At 38.8% G+C, this 15253-nt stretch overlaps 1 protein-coding gene, 1 long non-coding RNA gene and 1 pseudogene across 3 annotated transcripts in view; 1 reads left to right on the plus strand and 2 right to left on the minus strand.

Moving 5' to 3' along the window:
• LOC114644549 (oocyte zinc finger protein XlCOF6-like) overlaps positions 1-7331 on the minus strand; it is a 536868-nt gene extending 529537 nt beyond the window's left edge. The window contains exon 1 of the mRNA XM_051927837.1: positions 7243-7331. The gene's annotated coding sequence lies outside the window, so the exon portion shown is untranslated. The remainder of the gene's footprint in view (positions 1-7242) is intronic.
• Positions 1-7356, minus strand: part of LOC114641490 (zinc finger protein 850-like) — a 114694-nt pseudogene extending 107338 nt beyond the window's left edge.
• Positions 7357-7517: 161 nt separating this feature from the next.
• LOC127527864 (uncharacterized) lies at positions 7518-9927 on the plus strand. Of its 2 annotated transcripts, XR_007935025.1 has the most exons (4): positions 7518-7930; positions 8602-8690; positions 8771-8932; positions 9400-9927. It is a non-coding gene; the product is annotated as an uncharacterized LOC127527864 (long non-coding RNA). The 2 variants fall into 2 exon arrangements; XR_007935024.1 differs by lacking the exon at positions 9400-9927 and having other exon boundaries at positions 8771-9281.
• The last annotated feature ends 5326 nt before the right edge of the window (positions 9928-15253 follow it).

A 15253-nucleotide genomic window follows, 5' to 3' on the forward strand; every position in this document is an offset into this window, starting at 1 on the left:
TATGTGCAAAAAGAAGTCAGTGATGGAGGATTCTCTGCTTATTCCTTACCTTATTCAGCATGTGAGAAGACAACACAAAAGGGATTGGTGTGAAGAGCGAGCTGTTCAAAGGCTGAGGTGACCAGCAAGCTTAGTCTAGCACAGTCGCCAACTCTCACTCGGCCTCCAATAACGGCAGCACTTAGAAAACTCAACCTTATAACACGGACAGCAAGAACGCCAAAGACTTACTGTGACAGCAAAAACAGTGGAATTTGTAAGCCTGGACAACCAGCCACTTTCAGTCCTGGAAGATGTCACCTTCTAGATCATTTAGATCTACGATTACATCTGTCAGTGAGTGTTTGTTGACTGATTTATTTGTATAATTAATTAAACGGGCATTAGCTATCCCTTTTATTAGCCTTTCAGTGAATGTGTAGGTAGATGGGAGGAAAGGGATGCAGAGTTTTACTGAATCAGCCCTCTTATTGGATTGTTGGGTAGAATGGTACAAGCCCAGTTTTTAGACCTAAATAAAATAATAATAATTACGCATAATAAGCATTGAGTGTGAATAGTCACTATACAATTATGAATTCTGTAACAGATATTATCATAATGATTTTTTCCCAACATTAAACAATGGTACAAGGACACGTATTTCACAGATGATTGCAAATCTCAAACACACAAACTGCTTAGTGCCAGTGTCTCGACCACACAGACGCCCTCGGAGTGACAGACGACAGCTGAGAGATCCCAAGAAACTCTCCGCCAACAGAACTGCAGAATGCATGAAGAAATTGTCAATAAAGATAAAAATGATATTTGAGTCAGCAGCATCAGAGGTGAATCTTTATCTCTGTGAACCTCATACCACAAGAGATGCTGGGCCAATGGCTTTCTGGAGGACCAATAAAAGTCTTCATCCTACCTGTCACTTCCTTATATGAGTGGGGACAGCGAGGGTCTGTTCAGTACGGCAGCACACGTCGTGGATGACAGGAGGACCAGACTGTCCTCAGAACATGCAGAGATGCTTATATTCTTAGATAAGAACCTGAAGCTTTCACTAGGACTGTCTTGTTTTCTTGTCGGAGTAGAAACCTACAAATATCTAATTGAACATTTTATTTGATTAGAAATGTGGAATATGATTAAGACATGCCTTTTGTTTTGCTCAACTTGTTTTTGTTCCATTATGTGTGCATTATGGGTAAATGTTCTTTGTGTATGCTGTAGCACTTTATTATGGAATGTGAAGTTTATGCATGGCTAAAAATACATTATGGAAAAAAAAAAGAAAAACAATATTATTATTATTGATATTAGCAGATCCTAATGGAATGGAATGGGTGATTAATATCAGCTCTAAAAACTCCCATCAGAGCCTTCATTCCCAATAATGTGTCCGAGTTTGAGTTTTCTCTTCTTAATTGTAATGTATTGGATGATATTTACATCCTCTAGAACCTAACCTGGCCTAAAAATAAACATACAAATATATCTGCTTGTGTTAGGGGGTGCACAGTGTTTGCTTTATTGTATAGGGGTCCTGGGGTCAAATCCTGCCCACACTTGTTCTACACAGTGGCTCTGAATGGTGTTTCTGGTTATTCTGGTTCTTCCCCTCATCACCAAAAACATACAGGTGAAGTGGAGCGGTGACTCCAAATTGACCCGATGTGACTGTGGGAGACTGAAGGGCCCAAGATCATCTCCAAGTGAAGATTTCACACCACTGCCAACTTGTCCAGGCCATGCTGCCCCAGCAAGTTCAGGCTGACAGCAGAACACAAGATGCTGAAAGAAGACCGAGACCCTCTGAATGTCATCATGGCTCCTACAGGTAGCTCTTGTCACTGTTAACGTCAAAGTGCACGAGATTACCATTAGAAAGATGAGGCACATATTAGGTGGGCACTGGCTTGAGCAAATTCACTCTTATTTAGTGTACAGGAGTGAGGATTTGATTCTTACTTGCAGGTATTTATTTCTTTTTGTGGACATTTCTACTTTAACTGCCACACAACTTAAGAAATATACATGTCTAACAAAATATGACTTTTGATATTCTCATTGAACGTAATGTGCTGTTGGCCTAACATACGTCACAGCTTCAGTCAAAGCTTCATGCTGCTCAAGTCATGTGCTGCACACTTTATATTTTTCCTTATTCACCAAAGTTTTTCTAATTTATAATTTATTAGGTAAACTACAGTGGTGTGAAAAACTATTTGCCCCCTTCCAGATTTCTTATTCTTTTGCATGTTTGTCACACAAAATGTTTCTGATCATCAAACACATTTAACCATTAGTCAAATATAACACAAGTAAACACAAAATGCAGTTTTTAAATGATGGTTTTTATTATTTAGGGAGAAAAAAAATCCAAACCTACATGGCCCTGTGTGAAAAAGTAATTGCCCCCTTGTTAAAAAATAACCTAACTGTGGTGTATCACACCTGAGTTCAATTTCCGTAGCCACCCCCAGGCCTGATTACTGCCACACCTGTTTCAATCAAGAAATCACTTAAATAGGAGCTGCCTGACACAGAGAAGTAGACCAAAAGCACCTCAAAAGCTAGACATCATGCCAAGATCCAAAGAAATTCAGGAACAAATGAGAACAGAAGTAATTGAGATCTATCAGTCTGGTAAAGGTTATAAAGCCATTTCTAAAGCTTTGGGACTCCAGCGAACCACAGTGAGAGCCATTATCCACAAATGGCAAAAACATGGAACAGTGGTGAACCTTCCCAGGAGTGGCCGGCCGACCAAAATTACCCCAAGAGCGCAGAGACGACTCATCCGAGAGGTCACAAAAGACCCCAGGACAACGTCTAAAGAACTGCAGGCCTCGCTTGCCTCAATTAAGGTCAGTGTTCACGACTCCACCATAAGAAAGAGACTGGGCAAAAACAGCCTGCATGGCAGATTTCCAAGACGCAAACCACTGTTAAGCAAAAAGAACATTAGGGCTCGTCTCAATTTTGCTAAGAAACATCTCAATGATTGCCAAGACTTTTGGGAAAATACCTTGTGGACTGATGAGACAAAAGTTGAACTTTTTGGAAGGCAAATGTCCCGTTACATCTGGCATAAAAGGAACACAGCATTTCAGAAAAAGAACATCATACCAACAGTAAAATATGGTGGTGGTAGTGTGATAGTCTGGGGTTGTTTTGCTGCTTCAGGACCTGGAAGGCTTGCTGTGATAGATGGAACCATGAATTCTACTGTCTACCAAAAAATCCTGAAGGAGAATGTCCGGCCATCTGTTCGTCAACTCAAGCTGAAGCGATCTTGGGTGCTGCAACAGGACAATGACCCAAAACACACCAGCAAATCACCTCTGAATGGCTGAAGAAAAACAAAATGAAGACTTTGGAGTGGCCTAGTCAAAGTCCTGACCTGAATCCAATTGAGATGCTATGGCATGACCTTAAAAAGGTGGTTCATGCTAGAAAACCCTCAAATAAAGCTGAATTACAACAATTTTGCAAAGATGAGTGGGCCAAAATTCCTCCAGAGCGCTGTAATAGACTCATTGCAAGTTATCGCAAACGCTTGATTGCAGTTATTGCTGCTAAGGGTGGCCCAACCAGTTATTAGGTTCAGGGGGCAATTACTTTATCACACAGGGCCATGTAGGTTTGGATTTTTTTTTCTCCCTAAATAATAAAAACCACCATTTACAAACTGCATTTTGTGTTTACTTGTGTTATATTTGACTAATGGTTAAATGTGTTTGATGATCAGAAACATTTTGTGTGACAAACATGCAAAAGAATAAGAAATCAGGAAGGGGGCAAATAGTTTTTCACACCACTGTATTGTTTGTTATCATGCACCTGAGCAGGTGGTCTTTATCCAAGTTCAGTTAACCGTATTTTCCACTCTCATTTTAATCTTCTAAAAACATTAAAGCAACCCACTGTTAGAATTTATAAACGCTCTCTTTCTTTTATATTTAATCACATTACTCACTTATTCCAACACTCCCAGGTGACTCTTCTCTCGCATTTCTCTCGGTGATTTTCTCTTCAGACTCTGATAACTCTGATTTCAGCTCTGCAGAATTCTCCTGTGTAGCCAGTTGTCCCGTATTAGTGGACCAGGGCTGTAAACTGGATGGAGATTCTTCACAGGCATCTTGTTTGAAAATATCCTCAGTTTCATGCTTTTGAAGTTCAAGACCAACGGAGAAATCATTCAAATCCTCAGCTTTAATGGCAGCAGTCACCCCCTTGCACTCCTCCTCCTCTTTAAAATCTGAAATTCTTTCTTCGTGATCCTCCAGCTTCACACGCACATCCTCTGGTGTGAGCCACTCACAGTCCTCTTCTTTAATGTCCACCGTTCTTTCATCTACGCCATCTTCTTTGGCAGAGGCCATGCTCTGTGGGAAACTCTTCTCTCTTTTTAAGTGTCTGCCCTTCTCTTCTCAGATTCACTTCTCACATAGACAGCCCTGAGCTGAAGGCCATTAGACACCTCAGTGTATGGCCAAGTGAAATGGGAAAGCCCTGTGAAAATAAAAGTGTAGAATTAACTTCATAAAGTCAGTAAAAATAATGAGCTCACTTCAGGGTTACAGTGCCCTCCATGAGGTTTGGGTCAAAGACACATTTTTCTTCATTTTCTCCTCTGCCTTAGAGTTTAAAATTACAAGTCAAACAATTCAGATGTGATCAAAGTGCACTGCAGACCTTCATTAAAGGGGATTTGCATACATTTCAGTTCCACCATGTAGATATGACAACACTTTATCTTCACGGCACCATCATGTTTGGACACAGCAATGGCAGGTCTGTTAAAGCTGTCATATTTAGGGCTTTGTTGGCTATAGACTGACATGAACGTCAAACAGGAGTACGGGGTCTTCACATCATTGACACGTTCACACTTTTCAGTGCAGGAAGTGTTGTAAAGACAAAGAGACCATCAGAAATTGTGAGACAATTCATTCATTCGTTCTCAGATAAGAGTACATGGAGCTCCTCAGAAACTACTTGGTGATAATGCTGGAGAATTAGAGAGATGGCAGAGAATTTTAACATTGAAACAAAGACCACCACTGCATACAGACCCTGGGCTAATGGACTACCTGAGAGACACAATCAGACACTCACAGAAATTATACAGAAAGTGATAAAGAATACTGGATGTGACTGGTTAGTGCCAGATTAGTGACACGGGGTACTAATGGTAAAGAATACCAGGCACAATATTTATGGGTACAGCTCATATCAGATGGTGTTTGGCTGTAATCCAAATCTTCCTTGTGTTCTCATGCACAGACCACCCGGCCTAGAAGGCACCACTAGGAGTGTGTCAGTGGAGCACATATTCCAGCGCTGTACACTCCAAGAAGAGCATTTACTGAAGCCGGGTGTTCAGACCGAATATGGAGAGCACTCCAGAGACAGGTTAATTCTGAAAATGATAAATCTGAGACAAAGTGGACGACAAAAGAGTGGACTGTGCAGAATGGAAGGGACCTGCAGATGTCATTGGACAGGATGGAGATGTGAAATGTGTCAGACGTGGAGGTGCTCTTGGAAGGGCCCACCATTGTAGACTACGTAAAGTCAACGGTAAAGGTGACAATCGACATACCACCAGCAGTGAGAGAGATGAAGAGAGAGATTTATCTAACACTACATCAGATAATGAAGACACTGGAGATGAGAAGGAGACTCTAAACTCTTCAGTCCCAGCAGAAGATGTCAATGTTGAAGTTGAGCAAACTCACAATTTAAGACGGAGTCATTGTGTTTGTCTAAAAAAGGGGCAAACTGTGAGATATGTGGACAGAGATGGTGGCATACAGATAAAGTATTTGATTGGGCTGGCAAAGCAGAGATTGGTATAATTTAGAGTTTACTGATCCTGACAGCATTGCTGACACAGAAAGGTCTGCTGACACATCAAGTGTGGATAATCTGCAAATTGAACCAGAAACTAATGAACTGCAACTATGGGACTTGTGTGTGGAAATCACGGAGATATTAGCTGAGTCAGCAAAGTAGGAAGAGATAAGCAGCTGGAAAAGAAATGGAGCATCTGAGGAGGTGGAAAAGCACAAGATGGATATGCCTTTTAAAAAGAGACTTCAGCAGGAATCGCACCTAAAGACCACCTAGTGGCATGAGGGTCTGAGGGGCAAGATAGGAGTGGGCACAACAGGGATTCACCAACATGGTCATCAGAATCTGCTCACCAAGGACTCTGAGGCGGCACTGCCACTTTAAACAATGAGGGCAGACAGTTAAGCTCCAGCTCATAATAGTCGAGTCGCGGCTCTGCAGCTTTCACATTTTTAATTTTGATGGCTTCATGTGGTCCGACACAAACAGCCCGATTAGCTTGAGTCCTGTTCTTCTTTTAACACGGCCATCTCTAGTAAGCTAAAGTATCTGTACATAAGTGTAGTGTACAGAAATAATGAAAGTAGTTGTAAAGGATAAAAGATATTAAACAATACCGTTTCAAATATCACAAAAATGTACTTGAAATGCCGTGCCAGCTGTAGATTTTACTGTATTCCTCCAGCAGCACTAGCTTATTTCCCATTTAACAAATTAAATTCTCCCTGTTACAGTGAAACCGCACGAGCATCTTTCCCGATAAGAAAATACAAAAAAATCATTTCAATTATTTATAATAGGACTGAGTAGGAGAAAAACTGCTGGCAATGAAACCTGAAAGCGTCCTGTAAAGTTACATCGCTCGGCCACTTTAACAAAGTTTGCCGATGACGGCTTTGGAGGAAAAAGGAAAAAAACACAAAAAACACGCAGAGCTCAAGAACAATCAGAAATGAACGACGGGGCCGTGCGGGAGCGAGTAGCTGAACAAGCGCATGCCCGACGGTAAACAGTTTGGAGCATGCGCGAAATCAAAAGGAGAAGCGGCGCGGAAAAGTGCACGAGCGTGATGAGAGCAATCTCGACTTAACGCGCCTCCAAGTCAGATGTAGCATTACATTTCACTGGACACCGACCGGGAAATAAATAAACGTAGCACCGGCTAAAAAGTGCGTGAACCCTGTCATCCACAGTAAACTCGTGAAGGTGCGATTTGCGGTGCCTCCTCCTCCACGTAGCGCTCAATCCCCAACACTTAAAAGCGAACCACGCGGCGTCAGGCACCTTCTCAAATTTAAAGCCACTCAGCATGTCGCGATCTTCCTCACTGTTGGCATTCACACCCGTACGCGATCCCCACGTTCGATTTTGTCTCACCTTCCGCACCTTTGCTTGATCGTATGGCCGTGAAGAATTCGGACTGCGAGGGTCTCACAAGAGCAAACTAGTGATGGGCTGCTCGATACTGACTAGGCCTGGTTTCGAAGAGCTGTTCTGAGGTTTGTTTGGAATGTCTTAGTCACGTGATTTTGAGGCACGCTAGCGTCATGACGTCATTGATATCTGCGCCGCAATACAAACCACGCTGTCGCTACCCGATCTGCGGTGTCTACCAGATTTGCGCGCGCATGCGCAGAGCTTAACTTTACGACCTTGCACGATCTGCGTTTTTTTTACTTTGCGACATGAGTCCCCATCCGATTTGTCTCGCGCACGCGCTCTCTGCTTAATTAAAATTCATTTCACGACGCTGTCCGATTTGTTCTGCACATGTTGAATGTTTTACGACACACGAGAAATAAGGTTACCACGGGATTTTAATTTGTCGGTCTGCATTAACAAATAGAACTTCCGCCATTCGAGTGAGAAGGACAAAGAAGAACGCTGTAAAGAATAGGAGCATATTGAATTTTTTTCCTGGCAGAAGAATATTTTTCACTTCTTGAAAAAATGAAGACTTTTCAATTTTACAACGACTTGAAAGAATATCTTTTACGGGAAGAATTTAGCAACAATTTAACGGTCAGAGAGCGAAGTGAAATACGACGTGTGTCCGTGAATTTTATGATTAAAGGTACTGTATGTAATGTTTATTGAATGCTTTTCAATTTTTGAGAATACAGTATATACTGTAATATAATCTAGATATATTTAGGATTATCTGACGTTTTGTTTAATAATTGGAATATTGCAAAATTTACCATTTTAAATAGGCTGTTGATTTCAATGAACGCGCATGAATATTTTGAAATATGCAAAACTTTTAATAAATTGTGTTATTAAAAAAACTGCTCAGGTGGACTTTCCTGTTATTTACTGATTTATACTTGATTAATGGATTAGTGGGTTTTCTCTTTTTGGGAATATGAAAATCTGAACTGCCTAGATGTATCTCAGATCAGGTGTCTAAATTTTGCAATTCTTTTAAAGAGAGAAGTAAATTGGTATCCACTAACGAATGTTAAAATGTGTTTTTTCTTATGCAACTCCCAACATTAGAGCACAATATCTTAGTCTGTGTGTGAATCCTCGCAATCCCAGTAACTGTTGTGTTTTTCTCATTGTATGAGTTTCAATAGAAACAAAACCAGGCTGTTTCATTTGCAAAATAAAGCACACATTCTTAGGGGTATTATGCTTTGTTACTGGGTAATTAGTGTATGCCTTCACTTATAATGTGATGTGGTCAGATTTCAGTTACATGCAAGCAACTTTTGTATTCTGTTCTTTCTTAATTTTGGATAGTCCATCATCCATGCCCTGGCTGCTCTACAGGGTGTATCAGGACAGGAGGCAGAAGACTTATTTCTTGGTGGCCCAGAATACAGTATCAGGTAAAAGTCAAGTCTATGAATGTTTGAAGTAAGCGTTTAAATATTTCTTGTTTATTATTTTTATATTTTACTTGCCTTAGTGAAGTGGAAGAATTTAACTGAAAGATAGGGCAGCAATTAAAGAAGGAGGGAATGCTGTGATATCTGTTGGAATAGAAGATGATGCTACTGCCCAGTGCTTCCAGAATCCTTCATTTGAGTCTTGGGTCTGAATCTACTGCGTCACTGCCAAGTATTCTGGGGTAATGTATCTTGTTTTGTTTACATTTTGTTTTTCTCCATATTCCAAGCGCATTTGCTTGACCTTAGCTTTAATAAACTGGATGGCTGTCTCCTTCACAATTGATTTTAAAGTACTATACTATTCATTACATAAAAAGCTCTGAACAATTTAGTCCCTTCCAGTATTTGGTACTGTCTCTCCCCCATCACTCCTCAGTGTAATCTTTAATCCACAACCACTAATTTGCTTATGAAAGAACTGGTGAAGCAGCTTGCACATGTACACCAAAAATATAGAATGCCGGCTATAAATGAAAAACCTTTCAAAATACTTTTAAAACTCCATTTTTAAACTTCACCTCTGCTTAATTCCCATTTCTATCAGTTTACGATTTACTTCTGCTTTATGAATGGAACTGCATACACTGAAAGATTTACACCAGATAATAACAATTGTGTTTTTTGCCGTTTTCTTTTTTTTGTCCAGTGATGCCCTTTGCCATGCACCCTGGTCAAGTCTCGTGCAACTGACTGTGGTGCTGAAGATAGAAGATTTCTGAAGACCCTCTTGAAGTGGAGCTGCAATTGGATTAACACCACAACAGTATGCTTGGTGAGAATGTGCACAGGGGCCTGGGGGGGCTGTGACCTTGTGACCTGAGACGTTGTTTTGTCAATCATCCTGACCAACTGGACCTTTATGTGTTCTTCAACAGGGCCATCTGACCAGCAGATATATTTAAGGAGAAGGACCTTTCAATTTTCCTCTTGTGTACTTTTTAATTGTATATATATTTTTTCATTTTCATAAAGTTATATATATTTGTTAAGCAGTTTAGCAGTTTGGGCTTTATTAGTATTAAAATATGTTAGAGAAGTTATTTGTGGAATAATTTTAATGATCAAAATAGCAAAAAAATGTAACTTTAAATTTTCTTTGCTCTGGGTAAAATATGTTAAAGCTATGTGGTGATTTTTTACATTTTTTTTTGTACATTTGACAAATGTTTTTTTTAGGTGCATTGTTCTCACGTTGTTCACTTTTGTTGTTCTCATAACATTCAATAAAATTTGCATGAAAAGTGTTTCCTTTTTCATTATTTAGTTATTAACTCACATTTAAGACACTATATGGGTGAATAAAAGCCATTTAAATTTGAGTACAAGATGAGCAATAGTATCACAGAAGATGGTGCTGGGGTTGTGCTTTATGTGGTTAGACATGAAATGAAGATTTCTTTTTCTTTAAAAAGACTGTTTATGCAATCCACTAGTATCACCGCAACAAAGTTTTGTAAACCATGATGCCCTATGACGTGTATTTCATTAATAATAATATGTAAAGTTATTTTTAAAGAGTTTTTCCAGGGATGAAAAGTGCATCAACAGTTCATTTTTACATATATACACACTTATTTTGACTAACTGCATGAAAGCCTGGTACAACAGCGGCACCAAACCTGCCAAAAAAGCCCTGTAGTGGATCATAAAAACATCACAAGACGTTCAATGGAACTGAACTGCCATCACTTGATTATCGATACAAGATTCCCAGTGTAAGAAGAGCTGAACACATCATCAAGGAGAACACTCATCTTGGACAGAACTTGTCTGAGCTTCTCCAATCTGGCAGGCATTTCAGAAATATAAATGCAAAGAAGAATTATTATTATCAATCTGTATGCTACAAATAGACAAAAAAAACCTTTTTTCCAACTGCAATAAACTTATTGAACTCGTATATCTCCTCAATCTGAAATCGTTTTCATTGATCATGTACAATTAATGTAGTGTAGGTAATCTATACTGCTGTGCATTTATGCAATAATAAACCATCCTGGTTACTTTTAACATTTTATATGGCATCTTGCCAATATTTTGAACATATTTTGTATGATTACTCAGTTTTTAGTTCATACTTTATTTATTTATTGTTATATATCTGAACTATTTCACATTGGAATTTAAATGCAACGTTTAGTTGACACGAGTAATTTCGTTGCGTTACTCAATGACAATAAAGTACTTGAATACATCTATTTTTAAAACTGTCATTTATTTTTTATATGTAGACTATAATAACATATGCAATGGTTAAATACTTCTTTGTACAATGGGAACTGAAAAAAGAAATGCTATGTAAACTAAACGAAGCGATCTCAGTGATAAACAATTAACGTTAATAACGAGGAGTACGACAAGCTTAATTCAGCCCTGAAAACAGAACGTACAATGAATATTTAATAATATTATCATTATGGTCAACTACTACGGCATTTAAACGAAAATACTGTACTGCCCGTTGTGTATCGACATGCGCAGTTCAGAGCGATCCGTGCCGTAAAGCTAAATGTTTAGTATATATTTTTTTTATTATTAAGCGCATGCCGAGTGTGTTATTGCATACGTATTGAACGAAAACGTCATCGCTCACTTTACGGTGCTGCCCAATCTGTTTAACGCATGCGTGAACACTTTACGGCATGCTAGGCTTTCAATACGCCTGCGCGCGCAAATCTGGTAGGCACGCAGATCGGGTAGCGACAGTGCCTACCCGATTTGCGCGCGCAGGCGTATTGAAAGCCTAACATGTCGTAAAGTGTTCACGCATGCGTTAAACAGATTGGGCAGCACTGTAAAGTGTGTGATGACGTAGCCTTTCAATACACACGTGCACGCAGATCGGGCTGGCAACGGGAACAAAGTAGTGACACACACCGCATGCGCTAAATGAAAAAAACGTTAAAAACAAAAAAAATCCACTTTGCAGTACAACTTGACATTACGGTATATTCATTTTAGTTCCACATTAGTTGACCATAATGAAAATATTCATTCTGCAAAATAAACGAAGCAGCCTTTGCGTCGTAACGTTGATGTCCAATGTTCGATCGCCGTAAGAGGAAGCTTAGGTGTGCACAACTGAAACACCTGCTGTGTACTCTTTGTATTATTTGGCAGGTACTATATATATATGTTATATAAAGTATGTAGTGTTTCTATTTTCCCACTCACGTAATAAATCATATAAAGTTTCCTTTCCGTTTTGATCTATTGTTGCAATTTCCCTCTTATGAACAAATTGTGTTTGTTTAAAAATATCTTTAGACATCAAATATTATTAATACAATTGCCATTTGTCTTAAGGCATCGGGTTTACAAAACCTAATGTATCCAACCAGTTTTATAGAAATATATGGTCCTTTTTCAAAAAAAGAAAAGAATTAACACTGTGTTGCATTGCATTGTGCTGACTGCCCCCCTTAGTGTTAACTGTGACTGTCCACTTGTTAAAATTCTTTAATTCGTTGTCAGTTGTGTAATCAGGTCATATGCTGAAGAAATCAGGAGTATAAAGTCACTGGTTCAAATCCTCATTTATTCCAATGGCTATTAGTCTTACAGAGAAGTTTAACTTTATATCCACAGACTTAAATTAAGGAAGTGAGCTGTTATCACTTGAATCAATCCATTTGATCTTTTTTTTTTTTTTTTTACAGTAAGTGCTTGCTACTATACTTCATACTTGTAATACATTTGTTCTTAGTGATATGTTTTTAATGTTATTTCAAGGTGTCTCTGTAAAACCCGCTGAGAAACCAACTTACCTATTAATATAATAAAACTGAATTTGACAGCTGTAAAATAAAATTCTCCACTGAGCAGAATTTTAACAGCATGAAATAATTCAGTTTATGATGAACACCATGTGGACAGAGGGCAGTGATATTCTTTCTTACAAGTTTTAAGTTTGTGAATTTCCCATTGGGATTAATAAAGTATCTATCTATCTATCTATCTATCTATCTATCTATCTATCTAATCAACATAACACACCGCTGTTTGTGTGCAGACTCGTCTCATGTCAATGGTTTTATTCACCCATATTGATACAGAGCCAGTTCATTTTTATAACTAAAAAAAAAGAAATACAATACTTATTCATACGTTTTTTATTGAAGAAATAAATGGTATGTTTAAAAATAAAACTGAAAGATCTGTGAACAATGTTTCTCAAAAAAAAAAATTATACACACATCCATATTTATATGTATATATACTGTATATATATTATGAGTTGAAAATTCAGTAATCATAAAGATGTATAAAGGGTAAATGCATTTAACTACAACACAACTACAATGAAAATAGCCAACTAGGGGAGGTATTAAAAACTATTAGGGAAGGAGAATACATAAATATTTACAGATTTTTACCTTGGTATTTTAAAAAAAATGTTAGTCAAGGTTTTGAACACAATAAAAGTGAATCATTAAATTTGTCAAAAAAGGAAAAAATGCTATTTTAGCTTTATGAACAAGATGCTACTCAGGGTCAAAGAGTTGTTTATCCAGCAATATTCCATAAAAAATGTGTTCTACTTAAACTGACATTTTTCCTTATCTGTCCTTTAATATTTGTTCACTGATAATATTTTTATATCACCTTTGCTTACAAGTGTTGCTAAAATTGCTCCACAAAGATATACAGTTACAAAGAAAACTGAAGATATTATAAAAGTAAATAAGAAGCAAATGGAGGGGTCCTTGTCCTTTGTAATAAATACACTGCCTGGTGTTATACTATGTATTATTAATTTTAATGTCACTGTTCTCTGTGCCCACTGTTATGGACTCATTCATACAGGCAGACCAAGTATGGTACACAGGGGCACAGCTTCAGTATTTAGAATTGCCGAGCCAAGCACAGGACTAGAGAGCCACAGACAACTGGAGAATTGAATAGTCAGCCTAAAGACGGACTAGTATATTTCTGTCTTCTGTCAGTAGACTATTTTCTTTCCTTGTTGGGAGAATGAGAACTGTATATAGGCATTGTGCTATTCCTGTATTTTTATTCCTTCCTGTCTTTGTTTGGATTGGAGCCAAGAGCCTGCACAAGGAGCAACGAGTATATAAGAATGGACACCTACGGCCAACACTTTGAAGCTTCCAGGCGGACGAGTATGTCTTCCGTCCGAGGCCGGGCAGAAGATTATTTCTGCTGTCCGGCTAAAATCCTTTCAGCGTGGCAACGAAAGATGGCAGGCTGCGTAGGTCGAGCCTCCCACATACTTGATATGTCTGTCATAAGCTTCCCGTTTGTAATGCCGTCAATAAAGAGCTAGAATTATCCTACTTTTCGTGCAAGCTTGTAACCGCCATTGCATGCTGGGGGAGGGTAATAATTGAATTTAATATTTTAATTTAAATTTAGGTTATTAAAACGCCGCAATTGAAAAAGAACACATTTCCAGAGAGCTATTACCTCTCTTCAGGAAACACCTGGTCAAATGGCCAGGGACAAAGACAAACTTGCAGCCTTCAAGGATACTGGAGATAATAAACCTCTGGGGGTCCCAAGCCAAAGCCCACACAGAGCCCTCTCTGCACATCCCAGCACACATAATTTTGGCCGTCTCAGTCCAATCACAATTCCATTTTAGGACATCTTGTGAACTTTTCTTCTCTCCAGCATCACAGGCAGTTGGAGTTGATGTAACAGATGGTGGAGACGCGGGGCGGTGACCATTGCAATAAACTGGAAAAAGACTACAGAGAAAAACAGTATAAGTTAGTGCCCAGTGCAGAGCTTACAAAGTGAACACAGTACCATTTCTAATCAATTACAACCAATGCAAGTAATTAAGAAAAAGCCAAATTTGAAAAGTGGGCTTTGTTGAAGTTTTTCTAAATGCTTGACATTTGCAGCCTGGCACTTCTCTATTGGCAAAGCATTCCAGCTTTTGTTGCACGAGTACAGAAAGCTGCTGGTTTTTATGGTTGATCTTGGAATAAAAAGCAAAGCAACGTTTTGAGAAAAGAAATGTTGGAAGCGGACACTCCAAAATACAGGCAGGGTCTAAAATACTCAAAGCCTTCTAATTATTTAATAGAACCTTGAAATCAATTCTGTGTGAGACAGGCGGCCAGTGGAATGAGACCGAGTCAGTTTTCAGAAGAAAAGAAAAACAAAACAGGCCAATACCTCGTGATCACTTGGCAAAGGCACAGCAGATCAGAGCAGAGGTTTAGATGGAGGATTCTAGAAGAGCGGGCAGGAGGACCAGCCGATACTTCAACATGGCACACATCTCTCCATCCTTCTTCTTCAATTGCTACCCCATAACACGACCGGACTCTTCTACTTCACTGTAACTGTTAAAAACATAAACAGTAGATACGTGATGTTCACTCACGGAGTTGAAACATTAATAAAGTGTACCCTTACTTCTTCTTCTGCCTCCTTTCTTGATACACCTGTAGATCAATTATTACCAAAGTAAACCATCACAATAGATAAAGTTCTGCTTAGAGAAAAGTCTAACTAACAATATTATT

Source organism: Erpetoichthys calabaricus, chromosome 5 (assembly GCF_900747795.2).
Source record: "Erpetoichthys calabaricus chromosome 5, fErpCal1.3, whole genome shotgun sequence".
NCBI classification, from domain to species: Eukaryota; Metazoa; Chordata; class Cladistia; order Polypteriformes; family Polypteridae; genus Erpetoichthys; species Erpetoichthys calabaricus.